At 37.8% G+C, this 9,488-nt stretch overlaps 1 pseudogene across 1 annotated transcript; it reads right to left on the minus strand.

Moving 5' to 3' along the window:
* Positions 1-3,687: 3,687 nt before the first annotated feature.
* On the minus strand, positions 3,688-7,661 carry LOC149567671 (pentatricopeptide repeat-containing protein At3g12770 pseudogene; annotated as a pseudogene). The gene has a single exon (XR_016362464.1). The product of XR_016362464.1 is annotated as a pentatricopeptide repeat-containing protein At3g12770 pseudogene (transcript).
* Between the last annotated feature and the right edge of the window lie 1,827 nt (positions 7,662-9,488).

Below are 9,488 nucleotides of genomic sequence, written 5' to 3' on the forward strand. Positions count from 1 at the left end.
CTCTATCCTGGTCCATTCGATAGGGATGTCCCCTTGCTCCTGCTCTTTTTGTCATCACTTCTGATGCCTTGTACTATATCCTCAGAGATAACACTATTTCTCCCAAAGTTAATGGGATTTCTCTTCCCGATAATTCTGAGCTTCTTAATATCCAATTTGCGAATGATACTTCGCTCTTCCTTGAACTATCTTGTAGTAATATTCAGCATCTTAATCTTAAACTTGACCTATTTGAGACCATTTCTGGAGCTTGCATTTCCAAATCCAAATCTGTTATGCTTGGTTGGAAAGAGGAGCCTCTTGATTAGTTTCTCCAGTTTGGATACTCATGGGGTGGACCTAATAAGATTGTCAGATATTTGGGGGTTCCTTTTCCCATCTCCCTGTCTCTCAAAGACATGTGGATTTCGATTAAGGATAAAATTGTTAAGAAGCTCTACAAGTGGGATAACAGGGTGTTGTCGCTTGCTAGTAGAGTGCAAGTGTGTCAGAAAATCTTGTCATCCTATAGTATATACTACTCCTCTGTCTGGATGTTTAGTAACTACCAATTGTTTGAGATTTAGAAAGCCATTAGGAGATTCTTATGGTCTGATGGCAAAGGTCACAGGAAGAAACACATTGTTAAATGGAGTTGGTGTCATGTTGCCAAGAACTTTGGTGGCTTAGGCCTAATTGACCTTAGGATCCAAGGAATTTCCCTTGTTGCTAAGTGGATTTTTTAGGCTCTTGATGGTCAGGAACCCTGGGAGATTCTTCTTAGAAACAACATTCAATCTGGTTATCCTAAGCAGGCCAAACATTGGAAAAATCTTCCTTTTATTGATCTGGTTGTTGGGTCCTTCCCTGTCTCTATCCAAGGTTCCCTGGTTTTCAAGTCTATCTGGAAAGCTTGGGAGCTTGTGAGGGGTTTCATCTATAATTCCAACTTTGCTAGCAATAACTCTATTCACGATGAGCGTTCTATATGGTGGAATCTGCATCATAATGGTAAGCCTCTTACCATGACTCAAGGTTGTTCTACAAAATTTTGGAACAACCTTGGTATCCAAAGCTTTATTGACATTTTGGAGAATGATAACCTTGTTAGTTGGCAGGATATTAGAATCAAGTTCAATCTTCCTATCTCCCATAAACGTACATATAATATGGTTGCCAATGCCTGCCACACTCTTAATCTTCCTTGTAGGTGTGATGTGGACTCTTATAGATTTTTGAATTTTCGTTGGGATGATGGATCTCTCCTACATAAAATTAAAACTAAAGATATATATAAGGTTCTCAATAAAGACAACTCTGTTATTTCTCACCTTAATACCACTTGGTATATGAACTTGAACTCTCTTGAATGGCAAAAAATTCTTGACAGATTTTGGGAATTGCATATTCCGCCCAAAATCTTACATTTTAAATGGCAGCTTCTTCTTGATAGACTTCCTGTTAAAAATCATGTTGGTGATACTAAACTTTGTTCTATTTGCGAGGTTCCTGAAAATTTAAGGCATATATTTTTTACTTGTCAATTTGCTAGGATTATATGGAAGTTTTTTGGAATTTCTATAACTGATCATGTTCCTATTTTAAATACCATTCTTGGCAACTTATTTGGTCTTAAAAAGGATGCTAATTTTTTCCGGAACATTCTATCCTCTCACATTCTTTGGTTTATTTGGAAATGTAGAAATGAGGACAAATTTCAAGATGTTGGTAGATCCCTTAGTTTGTTTCATTTGAAACTCATATGTTTTAAGATTGTCTCGCAGATTTGTTGCATTATGAAGCTCGAGATGGACAAGCTAAAAAGATTCCTCCATGATGGGCTCATTACAATGTTCATTTATGAGATGAAGCATGGGCTAGAACTGGTCAGCATTCTTGATAACCAAACTGCTTTTGGAAAAGCTCTCAAGGAGTTGCTCAAGGAAATACGTGAGAACAGAGGCCCCTTTTCTGATAGACTTGACTTCTTTGCTCAACTTCTCGAGCGGAAGAAAGTCGTATGGATGGAAGGAGAGCTAGGATGGACAGCTTGGTTCGATGATCATGATGATGTTCTTGAATAGCTTATCTGTCTCCTCTTTTTGTAATCTCGTTAGAACTACTACTTAATGTGTTAGTTGGTTGATTATGGCTGATAGTTGAACTTTGAACTTAGTGGTTGAGGCTCGCCTCCCCCCCTTCTTTTGATGTTGTACCTTTTTTGTTCTCTTGATTATTTAATTTAAAATATTCATTTATATAAAAATTATTTAAAATTTTGGCTCTTGGCAAAAAAAAATCTTCATAAGCTTACTCAAAGCTATTGTTTGGGCTTAATTTAAACTACTATAGCATTACAAAATTTTGGCATTCTATCTCTACTACTCCCAAACATTAAAAAAGAATTAAAAAAAATAAAATATAGCATATAATTTTTAAAATAAGACAATATATATTTTTAATTTAAAAAGATAAAAATAATTCATATTTCAATATTATTATCACTAAAATAATATATTTTTTTGAATTACTTTTGCCCAGTTTTGTACTTACCATAGCATTAATTTTTTTTCACATTCTAACAACACTGAGTCCAACTCATTTTATTTTTATTTTTATTTTCATGTATGATGTACTAAGAAAAATTGAAGTCTATCGTCCCATCATTTTGTTTTATTTTCAATTTTCTTTTTAGAAATTTCAAAATATTTTAAGGTGTTCTACATTTTTACCTTTTCCAAATTTCATTGTTTTTTCCTCTTTTAAAGCTTTTTTTTAATAATTAATTATATTTTCCTTAAACTTCAATGGATCAAAACATCCGTATTTTAAAAAAAACCTTTTGCTTGAGCGCAAATCTATCGAAGTGGGAATTTTTATCCTTTTATTTTCATTTTGTGACTTGTCTTGTTTTGCGCTGGAAAAGGATTGGACTGGGGTTAACAGTGAAAAAAGGATTTTTATCCAAAGTTTTGGAAATTCCATGATAGGGGGAATATGTGCCCAAGCACATTTTTAGGCGAGCGCATGGCTTATCAGTATTTCAGTGGTCTTTGAAAAAGTTTGGTTGATTGAGTTCAAACACCCGTGACTGCGCCAAGGTTTTAATGACCTCACATCCATCTGTTGGACAACTACACGTGCATCGTCATCCCCATTTCCACGTCGTTTTCCTGTTTTGGAGCAGCCGACAATGCAAACTTTTCTGCCGTTCTTTTTCTGGGATAATCGATGAAAACAGTTTCGATGCACGCAGCCGGAACGCTTCTTTTCACGGTGTAATCTGCTTTTTTCACGGCATCCGACAACGTCGGAAACTCCGCAAATTCCGACGAAAGTCTCCTAGGGAGAAAGCCTATCGGCTAAATTACATATTTAATCTAGAGTGCGAAGGTTAATCTCAATTCACCAACGTGACACTGGCAAAAAGCTAATACAAGTAATCAGAGAGCATTCAAAATAGCAACGGACACGAAATTCAGCTCAAGCATCTTTCTATTTACTTTAGTGTTCTTTACCTTTTTCCTCTTTTTCTCTACCTCCTCCGGCTTTTCATTTACATACATGTATATAGGTTTCCTTTCAAAATAAACTGGTCTTTGACAGATAATTCAGCAATATAAGCAGTGATCATCCTTCCACCCTATGCATCTCAGTTTATGAAGTCGACAGCATGAATGAGATTGTCAAATAAAAAACAAAACAGAATTTCAAAAATCCGAAAATAAAACCAGGTCTCTTCATTATCACTGCAGATCTAATACCATGCAAATTATTATAATGCAAACCTTTTTTGCAGGTTGCTTCTTTTGGCATCACCAATAATCTCCACAAGAACATTGTCCCTGTTTAAAATGATGGAAACGATTTGCGTCTCTTACAACAATTTCTCTAGCAACAATCTTGGATATAAATTTTGTTGCAGTGTGACAATCCACACATACTCGAAGGTTCTTAACAACTCTAATCGTTGTTCCAAGGGGCGTGTTTAACAAACCAAAAGCAATTGCCAACTTTTCACTATGGTGGCAGACAAATAATTCTTTCTCCTCCTTTTCCACATCATTCAGTGAATGCCTTGAATCTAGAAAATACCCTGCTTTTTTCATCTCCCAATCTAACTGCTCCAACTTTGCATAGATTTGCTGTGTTTGTGGGTGCGATCTATCTCCCACGGCAAAAACATGTACCATTTTATGGCTTTCAATCCAACTACATCCGGGGATCTTCTTAAGTCCTCCATCTTTCATCAATCCCCTTAACATTTGAACCTCACCCCACCTGCCCACTTCTGCATAGATGTTTGACAGGAGGACATAAGTTGCAGCACTTCTAGAATCCAAATCAAAAAGAAGGTTTGCTGTAAATACTCCTAACCCTATATTCATATGCAATCTGCAGGCAGCAAGGAAACACGTCCAGACAACCAACCCAGGTTTAACTGACATTTTAATGATGAAGTTTAAGGTGTGCTCAAGATAGCCAGCACGGGCAAGAAGATCAACCATGCACACATAATGGTCAACTGTGGGTGTGATGCAATAAGGATTAATCATGCAATTGAAGTAAGTACAGCCCTCATCTACTAAACCCGCATGGCTGCATGCAAACAAAACACAAGAAAAGCTCACAATGTCAGGATATGTTCCAGAGTGCTGCATTAATTCAAAAATTCTAAGAGCATCCTTAGATAATCCATTTTGTGCATATCCTGCAATCATGGCATTCCACGAGACCACCTTTCTTTGAGGCATTTTATAAAACAGTTCGCATGCCTTGTCTATGCTTCCACATTTTGCATACATGTCTATTAGAGCAGTTGAAACTACAACATCTGAGCAAAATCCCCCTTCCATAATGCTCTGATGGATATCCATACCCTGTTCCAAAGCTCCCATTTTGGCACAAGCAGGGAGGATGCTGGCAAAGGTTGTGGGGTCTGGCTTTACACCTGCCAATTGCATTTGCTTGAAAATTTCTAAAGCCTTTTCAACAAGCCCATTTTGTACATACCCTACAATCATTACAGTCCAAGAGATGACATCTCTTTGAGGCATTCTGTCAAACAGTTCACATGCCTTGTCTATGCTTCCACATTTTGCATACATATCTACTAGGGCATTTACAACTATAATATCTGAAAACAATCCACTTTCAATAATATTTTGATGGATGGCTGTACCCTGTTCCAAAGCTCCCATTTGAGCACAGGCCGAGAGGATGCTGGCAAAGGTCGATGAGTCTGGCTTGACACCTGCTATTTGCATTTGCTTAAATGCTTTACAAACCTTTTCCACAAACCCATTTTGTGTGTATCCTGCCATCATGGCATTCCATGAGACCACATTTCTTTGAGGCATTGCATCAAATAGTTCCCGTGCCTTGTCTAAAATTCCACATTTTGCATACATGTCTACAATGGCGGTTGCAACTACAACATCTGAACAAAATCCCTCTTCTGTTATGCATTGATGGATGTCCATACCTTGTTCCAGAGCTCCCATTTTGGCACATGCTGGGAGGATGCTTGCAAAGGTTGTGGAATTTGGCTTTACACCTGAAAATTGCATTTGCTTGAAAGCTTCTAAAGCCTTTTCAACAAGCCCATGTTGTACATATCCTACAATCATTCCATTCCATGATATGACATTTCTTCGAGGCATTCTATCAAAAAGTTCGCGTGCTTTGTCTATGCTTCCACATTTTGCATACATATCTACTAAAGCATTCCCAACTATAATATCTGAAAAAAGTCCGCTATCAATTACGGTTTGATGGATGGCTGTACCTTGTCTCAAGGCTCCCATTTGAGCACAGGCAGGAAGCATGCTGGCAAAGGTCGAGGCGTCTGGCTTTATACCCACCAGTTGCATTTGCTTAAAAGTTTCAAGTGCCTTTTCACTAAACCCACTTTGTGCATATCCTGCAACCATGGCATTCCATGAGACTACATTTCTTTGAGGCATTTTGTCAAACAGTTTACGTGCCTTAACTATACTCTGACATTTTGCATACATGTCTACCAGGGCAGTAGCAACTACAACATTCGAAAAAAACCCCCCCTCCATTATTCTTTGATGGATGTCCAGACCTTGTAACAGATCTCCCATTTTGGCACAGGCTGGGAGGACACTGGCAAAAGCTACGGTGTCTGGCCTTACCCCTGCTAATAGCATATGTCTGAAAGTTTCTAAAGCCTTTTGAACGTGCCCATTCTGAGCATATCCTACAATCATTGCATTCCATGAGACGACATCTTTTTGAGGCATTCCGTCAAATAGTTCACGTGCCTTGTGCATGCTTCCACATTTCGCATACATGTCTATCAGAGCGCTTGCAACTACTACATCTGTCATAATTCCTCTATCCTTTATGCCTTGATGGATGGCAATGCCCTGTTCCAAAGCTTCCATTTTGGCACAGGCTGGGAGTACGCTGGAAAATGTGAATTTGTCCGGTTGGAAAGCTGTTCGTTGCATTTGTTGAAACATTGTGACTGCCTCTTGAGGACAACCATGTCTTCGGTATGCTGCAATAATCGTATTCCATGAGACACAGTCTCGTTCTTTCATGTGATCAAACACTTTCCGAGCTTCCACCATACTTCCGCACTTAGCATACATGCTAATAAGCTTATTCTGAAAAGCTGTGCGTGTAGCAAATGCAAATCGCTTTTGAATGATGAAAGAATGAAACTTTTTCCCTTGTGAGAGCGCATTGTTGAGAATGCAGATCTGCAATAATTGAAGATATAGAGAGGAGTCCCCAGTGGGATTGTGGGTAGTAAGCAGAAGATGTGCTGTGCGACTGAGATGAGTAGTGGATGGCAATGCCATTTTCTGATTGTAATCGGAGTGTAGAAAATGCAGTGTAATTCAGTGTATGTTTGCCACAATGACATCGCTAATGGTAAGTCTGAGAGCATTTCGACATTCACTAACCTATTTCCTCGATTGCTATAAGCTAAATTACAAATCTTATTTCTTTCTTTCAAAAAAAGGAGGCCTCCATGAGAAAAGAATTTAGCGGTTTGTTCCATCGATGAAAAACTTGGCGTGGAAGGCGGTGCAGCGAACTTAGCAAAATTATTCGTCTCATACTGAACATATTGGTTTGTTATGGTGGAAACATTTATTTCATTATAACAATCAGGCCGAGTTCGGCAATTGGAGTAAATATTTAGAATTTGAAAAGCATGGACTTGATTCCTGGTGATGCCTAGTTATCGTTCACGGGCAATGAAAAAATTATAAATTTAGGGTTACCAACGATGACAATAGCAAGAAACCCTGAGCGTGGTATCAACTTGCTAAAACACCGGTGGTATTTTACACGTTCAGCGAACAGAAGCGGCTTTCATTGAGCTCTAACTAACTTTAGCAGCTCAACCCATCCCTTCTGCAATTAAGTGTAATCCTTATTTACTTGTGTAAGCCTGGGCTGGCACTTGAGACTTTCCATCCCAACTCAAGTGGGGTACGAACAACAAAAGTGCATTACTTAAAGTTGGAAACCATTCGACAAACCCTAATCAACTCGCAGTGCTGAATTAATAGAAAATGAATATGCGAATCAGTAACGAAGAGAACTACATTTCCACTCGAAAGCACTTCTACGAATACAGTAAAGATGGAACTTGAAGTTGGGTACAGCATGCAAAGTGGAAAGCTCCTAGTGTACTGTAGAATGTCAACAAACCCACCGTCAATCTTCTTCATATCTGGTTTGTCGTATCATTCTACGAATAGGAATACTAGGAATACGTATTTTGGATTTGTTAATCTTTGAATACAAAATGAGAATATGTATTGTTTGATTCATACAATTTTGATGGGCAATATGTTTATTTCATGTTGAACTTGCACCATCCACTTGTAAAACAACTACTAAACAACTAGCTTGAAAAAATCATGAAAGCTTGAATTTAAGAGTAAATATAGTAATTGAGAATTACAAACTTAATCTCTTCGTACACATAGATGGAAACAACTGACTTTCCTAATTTGTATCAATAAATAAAAGTTACATGAGCAATATCTATAATTTATTGACCTTTTAATTATAGATGCACTCTTAAATCAACAACATCAATTACATACATTAATATGGAATATCCAACAACAACACTTAACCTTGAATAGTCTTAGCATGCAGTCCACAACCAAAGAAGACTTATTGATACTTCCTACAACTTCCCACCAATCCATGCAAATTGGAAAAGCAACAAACCCTCACAACATTCACTTCAAATATATCGTTAGGGCTTAAAAACAATAATCTCTTGTATCAAACAAGAAGAAAAAACCTCAAAGACTTGTAATGGCAAATTCAACCCCAAAGTAAAGCTCCAACAACAATACAAATGATAACCCACGTGATGTTCATCAAGTGTCAGGAAAATGAGCGGCACAATTTCTACGGACCCAAAAAAAATTGTTTCTTAACAAAGTAAAAAAGTGGAATAGGAATAACTATTCCAATTCCACCTATTTAGTTAGAATTGAGATACTCATTTTTTAGGGCATAAATGGAATACATATTCCTATTGTATGCATTGTCCCACTTCCTAGTTGTTGCACCCAAACAGAGAATTCAGTGATTTTAAGAATAGATAGATGCCTATTCCAACTATATTCCCGTGGCCAAGGCCTGTTTGGTTGTTGGAATATGACCGAAATGGTCATTGAGAATTAGAATATATTTTTTAATTCTTCATTTGGTGCATGGAATGGGAATGGGGAATAGGAATACGTATTCCCATTTTAGCCCAAAATGAGCATAAGTCCATTCCCAAAAATATTTGTTATTTGAATGGAGAATAGGAATATGTCATCGTTGTCTTGAAATCTTCAAGTACTAAACCTCCCCTGGTGTTCTCGTAGGTACCAACGGTGCACAACTCAGTTGAAATCGGACATAACTAACCATGTGTGCCTGCATTTCCTATGTTAGTGGAAACATTGGATTTAGGCGATTTTTCCAGCTTATGGAGACTTCCACAAGGGTTTGGACAACATACACACTTGACATTGTTGCTCCTGGACAAGTGTTCTAAATTGTCCGCTCTACCTGATGGCTTTGGAAAGCTATTTAAGCTGAAATATTTGAGTATAGCAAGTTGCATTGAACTTCAAAAACTTCCTCCTAATTTCATACAGTTGAATTCCTTGGAAGGATTGAATGCCTATGGTTGTAGAGAATTGAAGGGATAGGTAATGGATCAATTTGTTAAAATGCAAAAATTGATGTGTTAGAGTGGGGTTGTCATTGCACCAAAAGATCGATCTATCGATGCTCAATACAACCATTTAACTTATAGTACATAGGAGGCAGTTAAGCACTTGTCACAAATCTTGAGGGGAGCATTGAACAAATTTCTAACAATATCCCCCTTAACATTACTTGAGGGTCTGAGGATTTGAACATGTGACCAAGCTCTGATACCACTTGTTAGAGTGGGGTTGTTGTTGCACCAAAAGACAGATTTTTCAATGCCTGATACAACCACT

The sequence above is a fragment of the Cupressus sempervirens genome, chromosome 3 (genome assembly GCF_028749045.1).
Source record: "Cupressus sempervirens isolate cs-2001-9-10 chromosome 3, ASM2874904v1, whole genome shotgun sequence".
NCBI classification, from domain to species: Eukaryota; Viridiplantae; Streptophyta; class Pinopsida; order Cupressales; family Cupressaceae; genus Cupressus; species Cupressus sempervirens.